General features: G+C 41.0%; 1 protein-coding gene across 2 annotated transcripts in view; it reads right to left on the minus strand.

Moving 5' to 3' along the window:
- Positions 1-19,366, minus strand: part of RUSC2 (RUN and SH3 domain containing 2) — a 63,307-nt gene that overhangs the window by 43,457 nt on the left and 484 nt on the right. The gene's annotated exons all lie outside the window — the stretch shown is intronic.

Here is a 19,366-nt window from a genome sequence, read left to right on the forward strand (position 1 = left end):
AAAAGTCCAGCACTAGCTGAGGAACTGTTTGTTTTTTTCCTAAAATCGGTCAGTCCATAAAAGTTACATAAGACTCGGCTCTCCTCACTGGGAGCTTTTCCAACTCCAGCTGAAGAGACTCCTCAAGCTGTTTAGAGTTCAGGAAAAGGGTTTGGAATTTCCTGATTGGCTAGCCTCCTATATTGGAGCCATCTCTGGGTAGCAATGGGGAGGTTCCAGCAGAGAACACTGTAACTCTTGTGCTCTCGCTGCCCCTCAACTGTGGCCCCTTTGAGTTCCCCAGGGGACAGGAAATAGCACAATTTGTTTACAGTTAACATCTCAGAATAAAGATGAGCCCCACTACTGAAACTGGAGCCCCACTGCTAAAACCAGTGGCATCAAGTCTTTGAGGCTCCACCCAAAGGAGGCAGAACCTAGGGAGTCTAATTCTAATAGCTCACCCCAGAAGCACAAGGCTCTGGGAGGCCTTCCTCCCCTGCTTTGGGCAGATGTATAGAATTTGTTTGTGGCCCTGAGAACCTCAGATGCCAGTCTTGTCCAAGGACTAGATGAATGAGCCAATAAACATTAACCAACCATCTATGAATTTCAAGGCACTAGACTACGTGAACAAAGCAGATCTGGGGCTGGCCTTCATATAGTGCTTATAAGTTCGCCTGGGGAGACTAAACAAACAACTAAATAATTATGACCACACAAACTATGAAGTAGGCCTTTGGAATGTGCTATATTCAAAGGATACCCAGTTAATCTATAAAAGCCGTCTCTGTCCATGGAAGGCAGTTAGCATATTTATTAAATCAGGGACCAGTTTATGCTGAATTGGCAACCAAAATTATGTGTTGCCACAAAATCTGGCCTTTCAAGTAGTCACTGCTACTGCTGCTAAGTTGCTTCAGTTGTGTCCGATGCTGTGCGACCCCATAGATGGCAGCCCACCAGGCTCCTCCATCCATGGGATTCTCCAGGCAAGAATGCTGGAGTGGGTTGCTATTGCCCTCTCCCAAGTAGTCACTAGAATCTATCAATAACTTGCTCTCAGCTGAGCCCCATTTTTATTCCCATTTATTCTGCAGGAGTTCAGTCCCTATTTACATTAAACACTTTGTTTAAGGCATAAGAACTCACTTCAACCAAGAAACTGCTGTTCATTTACAATAAAGAAACTGAACTCTGATTTGCTCTCTCCAGCTTTAGGCCAAGCACTTTTGTTTCCTTCTGGTCAACATAGACCTTGACTTGTGCACATGCTTAGTCATGTCCAGCTCTTTGTGACCCCATGGACTGTAGCCTGCCAGGCTCTTCTGTCCATGGAATTTTCCAGGCAAGAATACTGGAGTGGTTGCCATTTACTCCTCCAGGGGATCTTCCAAACCCAGGGATCGAACCCATGTATCTTGTGTCTCCTGAATTGGCAAGCAGATTCTTTACCACTGTGCCACTTGGAAGGGAGCTAAGAAACGGCTGGTATATAACTCTGCTCCTAAGGACTAATTCTGGTGGGATCCAACATTCTCCTGTTGATGGCTGTTTGGCAGCTAGTTGCGATTTTGGTGTTCTTGCAGGAGAAGGTGAGTGCACGTCAGAATGGCCATCATCAAAAAGTCTAAAGGCAAATTATTTGACTCCCCTCACTTTCTTCACCTGTACATGGGGCTAATAATACCTCCTCTTACAGGGTGCTGGAGGAAGTTAAAAGGTATAGAAAACATGTGGAACAGTGATTGGCATTTAGCTCAGATGACACCACCCTTACGGCAGAAAGTGAAGAACTAAAGAGCCTCTTGATGACAATGAAAGAGGAGAGTGAAAAAGTTGGCTTAATGCTCAACATTTGGAAAACAGATCATGGCATCCGGTCCCATCACTTCATGGCAAATAGACGGGGAAACAGTGGAAACAGTGGCTGACTTTATTTTTCTGGGCTCCAAAATCACTACAGATGGTGACTGCAGCCATGAAATTAAAAGACGTTAACTCCTTGGAAGGAAAATTATGTCCAACCTAGACAGAATATTAAAAAGCAGAGACATTACTTTGTCAACAAAGGTCCCACTAGTCAAGGCTATGGTTTTTCCAGTGGTCATGTATGGATGTGAGAATTGGACAATGAAGAAAGCTGAGCGCCAAAAAATTGATGCTTTTGAATTATGGTATTGGAGAAGACTCTTGAGAGCCCCTTGGACTGCAAGGAGATCCAACCAATCCATCCTAAAGGAGATCAGTCCTGGGTGTTCATTGGAAGGACTGATGTTGAAGCTGAAACTCCAATACTTTGGCCACCTTATGTGAAGAGCTGACTCATTTGAAAAGACCCTGATGCTGGGAAAGATTGAGGGCAGGAGGAGAAGGGGACGACAGAGGATGAGATGGCTGGATGGCATCACTGACTCAATGGACACGGGTTTGGGTGAACTTCAGGAGTTGGTGATGGACAGGGAGGCCTGGCGTGCTGCGGTTCATGGGGTCGCAAAGAGTCGGACATGACTGAGCGACTGAACTGAACTGAAGGCTCAGTAAATAATTATAATGAGTGTGAATCAGGAATGCCTTCTTTCCTTGACTCTAAATCCTTCCCATTGCCTTCTGAGGCTGCACTACTGTTCAATTTACCAATTAACAGCAGAGAATCTAGTCACTGTCATACCCAGTGCCTTTCAACAGGCATGCCACCTCGAAGTCTTTAACCCTCATGGCTCTATTCTTTGTCCCCTAGAAGCTGGAAAGTGACTCAATCCCAGGAAACATCACAAGATAATATACAGAGAAAGTCAGAGTGAATATGCAATTTATCTATGAATCAAGATTTTCCTACCCAATGAATACAGGTACATGACTACCTGAATTACCTGTTAGCAGAAGACAGTAAAGGCGAGTCCTCTACATAACTTAATGGGCTGACAAGATTCTCTTTAAAAGGTCTAATTATTTCCAAACATGTACCCCAGGAGACCCTATCCAAGTCCCATACCTTCTGCTGTAGAAAAGCGTCTCTAATCTATCCTCTCTTTTAATTCCTAAAATCAGTGCTCTACTTCTAGGCCCTCCTGAAATACCTCTTTCGAGGATTATTATTCAATCTTTGGTTAAAGATTCCTATTGGCTAGGAATAGACTATTGCTAGGAATACAGTGCTAAACAAAACAGATATTATCCCTGCCCTCAGGAAGCTTACAATCTAGTGGAGGAATGCAAACAATCACATAAATAAAAATACAATTATGAAATGTGATAAATGTTTTGAAAATAAAGTGCAGAGTATTAAGAAGATCTGATTAAGACTGATGATAGATGTGATTAAGAGATCAGGGAAGGCCCTTCTGGTAAATTGTGAAGGCCTCTCTGTAAATTACATGTTGAGCCTTGAAAGGTTAGCTGAAAGGAAGTTAAACAGGTGAAAAGGTGGAGACAACATTCCAGGCAGAGGGAATGACATGTGTGAAAAGCCCTGAGGCAAGAAAGTGGTTGGTGTCTTAGAAAAACTGAAAGAAAAAAGTGTCATCCAAACTGTCCATCATATTTGGCAACCAGGAGTCCAATGATGATCTTGACATAAACAATTTCAGGAAAGTGGTTAGTGGAAATGAAATTAGACTCCAGAGGGTGCAAAAGTGAATGGAAAATCAAGCAGATTGGTTGGGTGGTCAACAAAGGTTGGCTGTTACAGTACTGAGACAGTTACTACCCAGAGGGTGATATGGTGTCAGGGGATTTATTTTAAAAAATAAAGACTGTATCAAATAAATATATGCACATGGTTACAAAGTTAAATGTGAAAGGGCTTCCCTTGTGGCTCAGCTGGTAAAGAATCCACCTGCAATTTGGGAGACCTGGGTTACATCCATGGGTTGAGAAGATTCCCTAGAGAAGGAAAAGGCTACCCACTCCAGTATTCACTGTACTATAAAGCTTATGATGAATAGTAGAAATCCACAGCTCCAATCCCCTTCTATCTCTGTGTCATTTTCCACTACTTTCAAATCTTTTAGCTGTCTCATCTGGCATTTATGTTCATGTTTATAAATCACATGCATATTTAATTATTTCTTAATTTTAAACATTCTTTTTTCACTTCCTTACATCCACCTTCCTCACAATTTCTGATTTAATTAATATCCAGTGTTTGCTATGACTTGGTATAGCAAATAAGAGTCTATTTGTTGTTGCTCAGTCACTTAGTCATGTCCGACTCTTTGCAACCCCGTGGACTGCAGCACGCCAGGCTTCCCTGTCCTTGATCTCCCGGAGTTTGCTCAAACTCATGTCCATTGAGTCAGTGATGCCATTTGACCATCTCATCCTCTGTCCCCTTCTTCTCTTGCCTTCAATCTTCCTAGCATCAGGGTCTTTTCTCATAAGTCAGCTCTTCGCATCAGGTGACCAAAGTATTGGAGCTTCAGTTTCAGCATCAGTCCTTCTAAGGAACAGTCAGGGTTGATTTTCTTTAGGATTGACTGGTTTGATCTCTTTGCGGTCCAAGGGACTCTCAAGAGTCTTCTCCAGCACCACAGTTTGAAGGCATCAATTCTTTGGTGCTCAGCCTTTTTTGCTGTCCGTGGAGATGCAAAGAGCTGGACACAACTGAGCAACTTTCACTCACTCACTCACTTACTCACTTTTCTCCTGTCCAGCTCTCACATCCATACGTAACTACTGGAAAAATCATAGCTTTGACTATATGGACCTTTGTAGGCAAAATAATGTCTCTGGTTTATAAAATGCTGTCTAGATTGGTCATAGCTTTTCTTCCAAGGAGCAGGCATCTTTTAATTTCATGGCTGCAGTCACCATCTGCAGTGATTTTGGAGCCTGAGAAAATAAAGCCTGTCATGGTTTCCATTGCTTCCCCATCTGTTTGCCATGAAATGATGGGTTGTAACTTTAATACTTGACTCTCTTTAGTTTCAGTTCAGTTCAGTTCAGTTCAGTCGCTCAGTCGTGTCCGACTCTGCGACCCCATGAATTACAGCACACCAGGCCTCCCTGTCCATGATCAACTCCCAGAATTCACTCAGACTCGCGTCCATCGAGTCAGTCATGCCATCCAGCCATCTCATCCTTGGTTGTCCCCTTCTTCTCCTTCCCCCAATCCTTCCCAGCATCAAAGTCTTTTCCAATGAGTCAACTCTTCGCATGAGGTGGCCAAAGTACTGGAGTTTTAGCTTTAGCATCATTCCTTCCAAAGAAATCTCAGGGTTGATCTCCTTCAGAATGGACTGGTTGGATCTCCTTGCAGTCCAAGGGACTCTCAAGAGTCTTCTCCAACACCACAGTTCAAAAGCATCAATTCTTCGGCGCTCAGCCTTCTTTATATTTATCCCTAATTCTTCCCAAATTCTCTAGCAGAACTGTAAAAATTGCTCTCAATCTAATTTTCCAAAAGGTCAAACATAGTTCCTTTTTTTTTTCTCCTGGACCATAATCCTGGAACTTTCTGCTCTCCTGATACATTCTGAACTGACTCTCCTCTACAGTTTACAACACCACTGTCATGCTGGACATCTCTTTATCCTCATCCTAGGAATTTTCTTTGCCTCTCTTCTCTTAGTTGCCCTGTGTTCCCATGTCCTAGATCCCATGATTTCTTCTTTCTTGTTTATATTCTCATTTTGCTGAAGCATATTCTGTAATAGCTTTCTAAGAAAGGATACATAGTAGGAATATTTCTGTAATGAGTATCTGAAAGTATATATTTTAAACTCTCACAGTTGATAATTTGGCTGAGCATAAAACTCTAGGTTAGAAATCAATTCCTCTCATGAATCTGAAGACACTGCTCACTGCTTACTAATTAGATTCCATCCTTGTTGAGTACAGTGCCATTCTGATTTCTGATGCTTGTATGTAACTTAAAAAAAAAACGCCGGTTTAAAATTTCTCTATATCCCTAGTGTTCTAAATTTTCATGATGAGTTCCCCTAGGGTATGGTATTTCTATTGGTTGTGCTGGGCACTCAGTGGGCCCTTTTGATTTGGAGACTCTTCTTCAGTTCTGGGAAATACACTTTTACTCTTTCTTTTCTTTTTCGTAACTTTGTCTCCACTGACATTAAAGATTTAGAAAGAGAGGAATTAAACGATGAAGCAACATCCTTGAGAAGTAGTTAGGCGCTCAAATTTTTATATTTCTATTCTCTTAAAAAATTTTAAAGTATACAGGCAATATTGCTAACCATAGCATAATGTACAGCAGATCTCCAGAACTTATTCGTTTTGCATAACTCAAACTTTATACCAGTTGAACAGCATCTCATTTCCCCCACTCCCAGCTCCTGGCAACCACTATTCTTTTTCCTATGTCTGTGACTTTGACTATTTTAGATTCCTCATACAAATGGAATCATGCAGTATTTGTCCTTCTGAGACTGACTTATTCCCTTGAAACTAAGATCATAATAGGAAAATAGGCAGGATATGAGCAAACATTCCATAGAAGAGGGAACAGAATATAGCTAATAAGCATACAATAAGATTTAAAACACTATTAAAATATTGCTTTTGTTCATCAATTATCAAACAAAATAGTAACAGTTAATCCTGGTGAAGACAACTAAAACAGGCATTTTCACACTTTGTCAATAAAAGCATATTTGGGTACCTTTATATTGAGGTTGGGGGAAAATTTATATATATATCCAGTCTTAAAAATATTCAAATCCTCTAACTCCACCTCCAGAATTCTATACTAAAGAAATTATCAATGATTTTTTTATAAGGTTATTAATCTGAACATTTTTCAGAAAAGAGAAAGCTGTTTTTAGAAACCTCAAATGTCTAACATTTGTGTTACGTAAATTATGGTAAGTTCAAACAATGGATTTGTTACCCAATTATTAAAAATTTGGTTTCCAAAAACTGTTCAATGATATGTTGTCATTTTATACTTGTCTGTATTTTTCTAGATTTTCAACAGTGAAAATATATTTCACCTATAATTACAGAAAGAGACAAACACTTTCTCAGAAAATATTTTTAAACAAAACAGACAAGATTTATTTGTTTCAAAGGAAAATATCATAGTATCCTTCATTTCGTCTGTCTCCATAAAAACACAGTTGAGTTTAAACATTTTCTAGGTTAAAATCTGAGCAGTGAATAGCATTTCTTTGGACTGTATTCTCCACAATCTCTTAATCTTAAATGAGTAATAGGTTTATAAACCTAATCTCTTAAGGAAGAAAACACAGTGTGGAAATGATATGCCATAAATCACACTCTTAGTGGCACTATTTGGCCTTTGATTCCTGGGTCTTATGCATTAGAGTCTTTTCAATTCTTTCAAAAAAACAAAAACCTTTATGTTGATTAAATCTGAGAACCGCTTATCCAGAAGCTGAGACTAGAGTTTGGGTCTAACAGTAGTTCTACTCAAAGTGTAGTCTATGGACCAGTAGAATCAGCCTCTCCTGGGAATTTATTAGACTGGTAAATGGTTGGACTTACTGAATCAGAATTTGAGGAGTGACAAGTGATTTTTATACAGCCTCAAGTTTAAGAATTAACACATATCTAGAGGAAATTAAGCAAAGAGGCTAACAGTAGGAAAAGGGAGGGAGGTACAGAGCCCATCCAGTGTTCAATGTATATCAGTTCAGTTCAGTTCAGTTCAGTCGCTCAGTCGTGTCCGACTCTTTGCGACCCCATGAATCGCAGCACGCCAGGCCTCCCTGTCCATCACCATCTCCCGGAGTTCACTCAGACTCACGTCCATCGAGTCAGTCATGCCATCCAGCCATCTCATCCTCGTATATACATATATTTAAAGCATGTACATTATTATAAAATATTCTAAAAACAAACTTTTTCCATACTATAAACTAGAAGTTATGATTAGAAAATATTTTCTTGGATTTGGACTAAAAAAGGTTGACAAATTAGCATAGGTCTTGGATCAAAGGGTAAAAAGAATCTATAATTCATTCCTGGTTCCAGACAGCTCATTAAGTTAAAGCTAAGTATTTCACATAGGAATTTAGGTATGTATGCAGTAAATATTTTGGCTATATTTCTGTCAAACCATGATTGGTTGCTGGCAGTTGATCAGCTGAAGATGATAGGATCTTCACTTCTTTCAACCTCTTTCCATTTTGGAGTCATGACTCAGTAGGCAAAACTCAGTAGTCACCGTGACTGGCTTAAAGTGTGCTTTACAGAGCCCTTCCAATGACAATGAAAGGGAAGTGAATGGGATGGAGAGAAAAGGAAGGAGAGATGAACAGGATAGACTCTACTTCTCCCAACCCCTTGCTTTCAACCCAAACAGCTCAGCCTTTACCTTTTTGTGTCCACTTATCTGTGGAATATACTTGAACAAAGATCTCCCCTCTAAAAAAACATTTTGAAAATTTCTATTCTTTACTACATATTCTCAACAACCCAATAAAAAGCCATAGCTTAACAAGGAGCTGTTAGTGCTCCTTGTTAACTATCTATCACCACCACCTAGCTGTCAAAAGGACTCACAATGCATAATGGGCAGGTGGTCCTGCTTCCAGGACTCCCTTCTCCAACCACTATCATTAGGGATGAATAAACTAATAATGTTTCAAGTTGCTGTGTTGGATGTGAGGCTAAGCATATTACATAAATCAGCCTATAAACTCAACTTGACATTACACTATCTAAGGAGTAAAAGACTGGGGACTGCTGTTCCAAATAACAGTAATGTAAACATTGCTGTCTCATGTATCAGTTCAGTTCAGTTCAGTTCAGTTCAGTCACTCAGTTGTGTCCGACTCTTTGCGACCCCATGAACTGCAGCACGCCAGGCCTCCTTGTCCATCACCAACTCCCGGAGTTTACTCAGACTCACGTCCATCGAGTCAGTCATGCCATCCAGCCATCTCATCCTCTGTTGTCCCCTTCTCCTCCTGCCCCCAATCCCTCCCAGCATCAGAGTCTTTTCCAATGAGTCAACTCTTTGCATGAGGTGGCCAAAGTACTGGAGTTTCAGCTTTAGCATCATTCCTTCCAAAGAAATCCCAGGGCTGATCTCCTTCAGAATGGACTGGTTGGATCTCCTTGCAGTCCAAGGGACTCTCAAGAGTCTTCTCCAACACCACAGTTCAAAAGCATCCATTCTTCGGCGCTCAGCTTTCTTCACAGTCCAACTCTTACACCCATACATGACCACAGGAAAAACCATAGCCTTGACTAGACGGACTTTAGTCGGCAAAGTAATGTCTCTCCTTTTCAATATGCTATCTAGGTTGGTCATAACTTTTCTTCCAAGGAGTAAGCGTCTTTTAATTTCATGGCTGCAGTCACCATCTGCAGCCTCATGTACATATTACTGTATGACAAACATTCCGCAACTTAGTGGCTTACAACAATGACTGATTATATTTCACAGTTTTGTGAGCTGGCTAAGGGTTTTTTTTTTTGCAGTTCCAAAAGATGGGTTCTGGAAATGTTTTGAATAGAAGCAGAATAGCCCTGTCCCACCAAATAAGAGAAGTCCTTCAAAGTAATCTCCTTGGGAGACAATTCACCTAGCAATGCTCAATGCTCCTATTCAAAACATTTCAAGAACTCATCTTTTGGAACTGCGAAAAAACCCTTAGTCAACTCACAAAACTGGATACAATCAGTCATTGTTGTAAGCCACTAAGTTGTGGAATGTTTGTTAAACAGTAATATATAAGCGAGACAGAAATGTTTAAATTACTATCCTTTTGGAGCAGGAGATAAAAAGATGGTTCCCAACCTTTCTGGCACCAGAGACCAGTCTCATGGAATACAGTCTTTCCATGGACCCGGGGGATGGGGTGGTGGCTGTGGTTACAGAGTGATTCCAGAGCATTATATTCATTGTACATTTTATTTCTATTGTTATTACATCAGCTCCACCTCAGATCATCAGGCATTAGATCCTAGAGGTTAGGGACCCTGATCTGGAGGATATTTAAAAGGAAATGATTAGCCCTGCAGAAAAACTCTAGCTATCTAGAACCTTCAGAGACTAGGTTGATCTGATAACAGTTTGGCTGTATCTTTTTAAACAAATTTATTTATTCGGCTGCTTCACGTTTAGTTGTGGCACACGCGGGATCTTATTTTGTGGTGCTCAGGCTTCTTTTTAGCTGTGGCTCTAGGGCTCTAGAGTGTGAGGCTTCAGTAGCTGTGGGGTATGGGTTTAGTTCCCCAACCAGGGATCAAATCCACATCCTCTGTACTGGAAGATGGATTCTTAAACACTGGACTACCAAGGAAGTCCCTGGCTGTATCTTTAAATAAATAGATCCTTGTTATCCTTCAGATAACAAGAAAATAACATTTTGGAAGTGAAACAACTCTCCCATCTGGGAGAGAGTTGGGTTCCCAGCTCTCCCATCTGGAGTTTTTGCTTTTTTCCTTGGGATCTTATGAATCCTATCTATACTGACTTTAGGAATACTCTGATCTTTCTTTTACCTGAATATGGGTAAAAACAAATTTTCTATTTTTCCCTAAGGACACTAAATATAAGGTTCTATTTTCTTTCTTAAAATAATTATACAAGAAAAGAAAGGAAGTACAAAAGTATAAAAACAGATAAACAAGTTAAACATAGATTTTAGGATCCTAAGATAAACTTAAGTATAAACTTTGGATCCTAAAATAACTAAATCTAGCCAGAAGTTGGCTGACTCTTTTTCCCTCTCCACCCAGTTATCAACTTGTCGTCCTTGACCACAGGATTTTCACACAAGAGGCCAAAAACAGCATACATTTCAGAGCTCAAAGTCTCATCTTCCAAGAATTCCAGAGAACAGCAATTTTCTGTTTTAAGTATCAAGAATAATTTTTTAAAAACTTAGGTATTTCAGTAGAACTTTTAAAATGTACACTTTTACTTACACACTTTTGTTTTACACACAGTATATAGACTATAACTTAACTTTTCTTTGGTGACTCTGCTGCCAATGCAGGGGACCTGGGTTCAAACTCTAGTCAGGGAACTGGATCCTACCTGCCACAACCAAGAGTCTGAGAGCTGCAACTTAAAGATGCCATGTGTTGCAACTGAGACCAAATAAGTAAATTAATGTAAATAAATAAATAGTTTAAAAATAAACAAATAAGGATGAGAGAAAAAAATTTTAAAATCAGTTTAGTGTTTCTAGACAAAATAATGAACAATCTGAAAAGGAAATTAAGAAAATAATTCTATCTACAACAGCATCACAAAGAATAAAATACTTAGGAATAAACTTAACCAAGATGGTAAAGGCTTGCACACTGAAAACTATAAAATGCTACTGGAAGAAATTAAAGAAGTAAGTGGGAAGATATCATGTGTTCATGGATCATAAGACTTAATATTGTTAAGATGTCAATACCTTCAATATGCGACGCCTGCAATATGGATGGACGTTATGCTAAGTGAAATAGGCTAAAATCACAGAATGACAAATACTGCCCAATTCCACTGATGTCAGGAATCTAAAATAGTTAAATTCATGAATCAAAGAGCAGAATGACTGTTGACTGGGGGAGAGGGAAGTGAGGAGTTGTTGCTCATTGGGTATAAAGTTTCAGTCAAGCAAGATGAATAAGCTCTAAAGATATGCTGTAAAACAATATACCTACAATCAACAATATATTGTAAACTTAAAATTTGTGAAGAGGGTAGATCTCATGTGAGGGTTCCCTGGTGGCTCAGACAGTAAAGAATCTGCCTGCAATGAGGGAGACCCAGGTTCAGTCTCTATGTTGGGAAGATCCCCTGGAGAAGGGAATGGCTACCCACTCCAGTATTCCTGCCTGGAGAACCCCATGGACAGAGAAGCCTGGTGGGCTACAGTCCATGTGGTAGCAAAGAGTTGGACATGACTAAGCAAATAACACTGTGTTCTTTCTATAATAATGAAAAGATGTCAACTGCCCAAAGCAATCCACAGATTCAATGAGATCCCTTTCAAAATCCTAATGATAATTTGTACAGAAATAGAAAAATTCATTCTAAAATTTGAATGAAATCACAAGAGATCCTGAATAGTTAAAAAAAAATCTTGAAAAACAGAACAAAGTTGTAGGATTCATACTTCCTTACCACGCAGCCTACAGTCATCCAAAGAGGAGGGTACTGACTCATGAGGGTCAGAATGGCCATCTTTAAAAGTGGGGACTTCCCTGGTGGTCCAGTGGCTGAGAGTCTATGCTCCCAGTGCTGGATGCTAGGGTTCAACTCTGGTTGGGGCACTAGGTCCCACATGCCATAACTAAGAATTCACATTCTGTTACTAAGACCTGGTGCAGCCAAATAAACAATTGAAAAAAAAATTTTTTTAAGTCTAGAAGTAACAAATGCTAGCAAATGGTGAAAGGAACCCTCCTATACCATTAATGGAAATGTAAGCTTGTGCAGTCACTGTGAAAAATGGTATGGAGGTTCCTCAGAAAACTAAAAATAGAATTACCACAAAAGTTGAAAGTGTTAGTCGCTCAGTTGTGTCTGTTTGGGACCCTATGGACTGTGGCCCACCAGGCTCCTCTGTCCATGGGATTTCCCAGGCAAGAATACTGGAGTGGGTTGCCATTTCCTTCTCCAGGGGATCTTTCTGACCCAGGATCGAACCTGGGTCTTTTGTATTGCAGGCAGGTTCTTTACTGTCTGAGCCAGCAGGGAAGCCCATGATATGATCTAGCAATCCCACTCCTGAGCATATACCCAGACAAAACTATAATGCAAAAAGGTACATGCATTCCTATGTTCATAGCAGCACCATTCACAGTAGCCAAGACACGGGAACAGCCTAAACGTCCACTGACAGATGAATGAGTAAAGAAGGTGCGGTACGTACATACTATGAAGCACTGTCGCTAAGTTGTGTCTGACTCTTTGTGACCCCATGGACTGCAGCACACCAGTCTTCCCCGTCCTTCACTATCTCCTGGAGTTTTCTCAAACTCATGTCCACTGAGTCAGTGATGCCATGAAGTACTACTCAATCATAAAAAAGAACAAAATAATGCCATTTGCAACAACATGGATGCAACTAGAGATTATCATACTAAATGAAGTAAGTCAGAAAGATAAAGACAAATACCACTTGTATGATATCACTTGTATGTGGAATCGAAAATATGATACAAATGAATCTAAGAAACAGAAGCCAAATCAGTGGCATAGAGCATAGACTGGTGGTTGCCAAGGTGCAGGGAGTGGGAGGGGTGGATTGGGAGTTTGGGATTAGCAGATGCTAACTGAAAGATGATGCTGTGAAAGTGCTGCACTCAATATGCCAGCAGATTTGGAAAACTCAGCAGTGGCCACAGGACTGGAAAAGGTCCGTTTTCATTCCAATTCCAAAGAAAGGCAATGCCAAAGAATGCTCAAACTACCGCACAATTGCACTCATCTCACCTGCTAGTAAAGTAATGCTCAAAATTCTCCAAGCCAGGCTTCAGCAATACGTGAACCGTGAACTTCCAGATGTTCAAGCTGGTTTTAGAAAAGGCAGAGGAACCAGAGATCAAATTCCCAACATCTGCTGGGTCATGGAAAAAGCAAGAGAGTTCCAGAAAAGCATCTATTTCTGCTTTATTGACTATGCCAAAGCCTTTGACTGTGTGGATCACAATATACTGTGGAAAATTCTGAAACAGATGGGAAGACCAGACCACCTGACCTGCCTCTTGAAAAATCTCTATGCAGGTCAGGAAGCAGCAGTTAGAACTGGACATGGAACAACAGACTGGTTCCAAATAGGAAAAGGAGTACGTCAAGGCTGTATATTGTCACCCTGGTTATTTAACTTCTATGATGAGAAATGCTGGACTGGAAGAAACACAAGCTGGAATCAAGATTGCCGGGAGAAATATCAATAACCTCAGATATGCAGATGACACCACCCTTATGGCAGAAAGTGAAGAGGAGCTAAAAAGCCTCTTGATGAAAGTGAAAGAGGAGAGTGAAAAAGTTGGCTTAAAGCTCAACATTCAGAAAACGAAGATCATGGCATCCAGTGCCATCACTTCATGGGAAATAGATGGGGAAACAGTGGAAACAGTGGCAGACTTTTTATTTTTTTGGGCTCCAAAATCGCTGCAGATGGTGACTGCAGCCATGAAATTAAAAGACGCTTACTCCTTGGAAGAAAAGTTATGACCAACCTAGATAGCATATTCAAAAGCAGAGACATTACTTTGCCGACTAAGGTTCGTCTAGTCAAGGCTATGGTTTTTCCTGTGGTCATGTGAGAGTTGGATGTGAGAGTTGGACTGTGAAGAAGGCTGAGCGCCAAAGAATTGATGCTTTTGAATGGTGGTGTTGGAGAAGACTCTTGAGAATCCCTTGGACTGCAAGGAGGTCCAACTAGTCCATTCTGAAGATCAACCCTGGGATTTCTTTGGAAGGAATGATGCTAAAGCTGAAACTCCAGTACTTTGGCCACCTCATGGGAAGAGTTGACTCATTGGAAAAGACTCTGATGCTGGGAGGGATTGGGGGCAAGAGGAGAAGGGGACGACCGAGGATGAGATGGCTGGATGGCATGACTGACTCGATGGACATGAATCTGAGTGAACTCCAGGAGTTGGTGATGGACAGGGAGGCCTGGGGTGCTGGGATTCATGGGGTCGCAAAGAGTCGGACATGACTGAGCGACTGAACTGAACTGAACTGAACTGGTATATACAGAATGGATAAACAACAAGGTCCTACTGTATAGCACATGGAACGATATTCAATATTCTGTAATAAACCATAATGAAAAAGAATATGAAAAAGAAAGTATGTATGTGTATAACCAAGTCACTTTGCTGAACACTGTAATTTAACTATACCTCAATAAAAAATAAATTAAAAAAAACAAAGAGAGTGGTACTGGCATAAAGACAGACATAGAGACCAAAGAAAGAAAATAGAGAGCCTAGAAATAAACCTGGCATTTCTGGTCAATTGATACTCAACAAGAATGGCAACACTATTCAAAGGGGAAAGGACAGTCTTCAACAAATGGTGTTAGGAAAACTAGATGTCCACATGCAAAAGAATGGGCCCTTTTCTTACACCCCTTTCAAAATTTAACTCAAAATAGATCAAGACCTAACCATAAGAGATAAATCTATTCAAGAAAACTTGGAAGAAAACATAGGGAAAGAGCTTCATGACAGATGAACGGATAAAGAATTGAATTTGGCAATGATTTATTGGCTATCGCACCAAGAGCACAAATAGAGAAAAAATAGGTAAACAGGACCTCATCAAAATTTAAAAACTTTTGTGTATCAAAGAATCACAAAAGAGTGAAAAGGCAACCCCATGAAATGGGAGAATATATTTTCAAATCATAATATCATTATAAGGGACTTCTATCCTAAATATATAAAGAACCCTTACAATTCAACAATAGAAAGATATAACCCAATTTAAAACAGGCAAAGGATTTCTAATTGACTTTTCTTCAAAGAAAATATAAAAACAGCCATAAGCACAAGAAAAGATACTAAACATCACTAGCCATTAGAAAAATGCAAATCAAAACCACAATGAGACACCACTTCAGACCCATTAAAGTAAGTAAAGTCGCTCAGTAGTGTCCGACTCTTTGTGACCCCATGGACTGTAGCCTACCAGGCTCCTCTGTCCATGGGATTTTCCAGGCAAGAGTACTGGAGTGGGTTGCCATTTCTTTCTCCAGGGGATCTTCCCGACCCAGGGATCAAACCCGGGACTCCAGCATTGCAGACAGATGCTGTACCATTTGAGCCACCAGGGAAGCCCTCAGACCCATGAGGCTGACTATTATTTAAAAAAACAAAACACAAAATATGTGTTGGCAAATGTGTGGAAAAACTGGAATGCTTCACATTGCTGGTGGGAATGTAAAATGGTACAGCCATTGTGAAAAATGGTATGGCAGTTCCTCAAATGTAAAATTAAATGTAAAATTACCATATGATTCAGCAATTCCATTTCTGGATATATATCCAATGGAATTGAAAACAGGGACTCATATCTGTACACCAATGTTCAAAGCAGTTTTATTCACAATAGCTAAAAAGTGGAAGCAACCCAAGCTTTTATGTGGATAAAAATAATGCGATATATACTTAAAACGGATATTATTCAGCCCTAAAAAGGAAGGAAATTGGGATGCAAGCTACCACATGGATGAACCTTGAAGACATTTTGTTAAGTGAAATAAACCAGTCACAAAGAGATAAATATTGTATGATTCAATTTACACATAGTACCGAGAGTAGTCAAATCATAGAGAAAGAAAGTAGAATAGTGGTTGTCAGGGGCTGGGAGAAGAGGAAATGAGTTACCGTTTAATGAGTATGCAGTTTCAGTCTGAGAAGATAAAAAAAAGTTCTGGAGCTAGATGGTGGTGATGATTGAACAACAATGTGAATATATTTAATGACACTGAACTGTACATTTAAGAATTGTTTAAATAGGAAATTTCATGTTATATATATTTTACCACAACTTAAGTAAAAAAGAATAAATGTAATACCAGAGAGACTCTGCTATGAGTTATAATTTTTCATTAGCATGCATCCCATTCTCCACCCTCACCCCCTGAAGTCAATCTCGGAGCAATGTTTATATGTGGTCATTCAAAACAATACACTCATTTTGCATGACAGACTCATTTGACAGGAACTACTGTCAATGTCTGAGTGGGTGCTTTCTGGGTAACCTCAACACTGATCGACTGGACTATCTCTACAGAGCCTGCCCTTACCCTAACATGCAGTCAGTGAGCCATCTCAGTCAACTGACTTTTAATAAGTGCTCAGTCATTGTGTATGAGTAACAGAAAAAAAGGGTGAGTTATTGTCCTAAAGTTACACAGAGAAAAATAGAATACATAAACCTTCCCATGAACTAGGGAAGCAAATAAAAATACAGGATACTCTGTTATTTATCTGAAATTCAAATTTAACTTGGCATCCTGTATTTTATCTGGCAACGTTCTGCCATATTGGAAGTGAAGAGAAAATAAATTATCCAGAGTGTTTTGGGGATACTGAGGTCTTAACAGGGACCTAGACAGAGTAGTGTAGAAGACATATTGGTTAACCAAAAAAAAAAAAAGTACTGGTCTCTAGACTCCATGCTTAATTCTGCTCAGGAGCCCCTTCCTGCTTTGAGTATCTGTGATCCAAGACTTACTTTCTAAAGTTACAAAGTCAGAGAATGGGAGAAAGAAAAAGTAGAGAAGGATAAACCAAAGCTAGAAATGAGTGAGAGCATACTCAGCTCCCAGTCAGGAAGGACTGGCCTCAAAAAGGGACCTTAGACACTTAACATAAAAATCAGAGGAATTCAGATTTTGACCTGGCTCAGAGCAGAAGAGAAACAATGATGGTAAATGCCCTACAGCCATACAGTAGGAGGGACACGCAGAGTCGAACATGACTGAGCACATATGTGAGTGAGGAGGGACTGGCATAGCAGAACACCAGAGACAGCGGTGCGATCTCCCAATTCCCTGAAACCATTACCATTAGTAATTTCCACGGAGCCCCTCAAGAAACTCTAGTCACAATTTTTACCTACTAATACTCTGAACTGACACTTTCGAACTGTGGTGCTGGAGTAGACTCTGGAGTAGACAGCAACGAGATCAAACCAGTCAATCCTAAAGGAAATCAACCCAGAATATTCATTGGAAGGACTGATGCTGAAGCTCCAATACTTTGGCCACTTGATGCCAAGAGCTGACTCATTGGAAAAGACCCTGATGCTGGGAAAGATTGAGGGCAAGAGGAGAAGGCGGTCACAGAGGATGAGATGGTTGGATGGAATCACTGACTCAATGGATATGAGTTTGAGCAAGCTCAGGGAGATAGTGAAGGACAGGGAAGCCTGGTGTGCTACAGTTCATGGGGTCGCAAAGAGTCAGACACAACTTAGTGACTGAACAACAACAGTACTCTGAGCCCCGGTGACCATAATGCCTCTAGTAGTCAGGCAACTACTTCTTATAAACTCCTGCAGCTTTCCAGCCATTGTTTCATCAGTCAGCAGTATCATCTATTTCCCCACGGACCCTGGGCCAAAACTGAGATCGCCGAACCCCGTCTTAGCTTCAGAAACTTGAATCTGTTCATGTCATCCTCTTAGCAATCAACAAAAACAGATTTCAGGCTCTCTGTTCTTTGAGAATTCCATCTTTAAAAGGCCTGTGTTCTTGTTTATTACTGACACTATACAGATAGTGGTAATCCCTGCCTGATGCTGGTCTCCTGAGATATAAATGGCTCATATGGCCTGATCATACTATAGTAGTATTTAGGAATCTTTGATAAGTCTAATACTAGGCCAGGCTGGGATGTCTCCCCTCTCCAGTGGAGAGGAGGAGGGAGGGGAGGTATCCAAGAATTAAAAGGGTAAAGTAACTGAGGTCATTCCTCCAACCTGTCCTGAAGCACCAGCTGATCAGGTACACTGAATCAGGTTTGAAGGATGTAGCTAGCCTCCACAATTTTTCCCTAGAGGGAGCAGATAGTCTCTAGGGCAAGAGGAGGGGGGTCACCTGGGTAAAGCTCTTTAAAGATTATCTGGGCAGCCACTGAAGGACTGACCAATAAAAATTTCTGCAGCCTTGGACCTTAATTTTTTCTTTTTGGTAAGCATAACATAAAGGTAAAACAGCTAATAAAAAGAAGCTTCTATGTAAATGAAATTAGATGCATGAACCGAGAGACTGAGTATGTTCAGTTTTATGCTCCCACCATGAGCACCGCAAGTAATCCCCAGACGCCCTTCGTTTTCCCCCCATTCATGTAACTGGTGACACGTCTTCCCATGAAACACTGCCTCACAGCCTCTGCACTGGTTTCATTCATTCACTCACTCATCAAATATTTACCGAGTCTACCATGTGCCAGACACTGTGCTGGGCACTGGAGATACAAACGAATCGTGTACGGTCCTTGCCTCCAGGGCAGCCCCCTGGTGTCCTCAGGGCCAGCCTGGCATCCCAAGGCAGCCCTGGGCAACAGGATCACGGTACCCTTTGCAGCAGGTAAGTGTGGTAGCAGGGGGCTGGCAAAATGCCAGGCCACAGGTTTTCCCAAGGTAAAACTGGATGTGAGAGAGCGATCCCAGCCCAGCTCAAACAGGCATCAAGGTGGGAACCAGGGGCCAAAGGGGCGGAGGGTGCAAACGACCCGGCGTGCAGAGGACTCCCGCCGCAGTCGCCGGGCTGGGTGCTGAGCGGCCACGCGCGCTCCTCCACGGCCGTCACAGGAGATGTGGGGACAACGATGACCCCTGGGCGCGAGTCAGCTGAGGGGGTGTCTCCAAGGGACAGTTTGAGGAGACGGTTAGGGTGGATCTGCGGTGATGCCCCAAATGATAGCTTGTCCTGGGTGACTGAGGATTCAGTGGATGGCGGAACTGAAAGGATAGGACTGAAGA

This window comes from Ovis canadensis, chromosome 2 (genome assembly GCF_042477335.2).
Source record: "Ovis canadensis isolate MfBH-ARS-UI-01 breed Bighorn chromosome 2, ARS-UI_OviCan_v2, whole genome shotgun sequence".
NCBI lineage: Eukaryota > Metazoa > Chordata > Mammalia > Artiodactyla > Bovidae > Ovis > Ovis canadensis.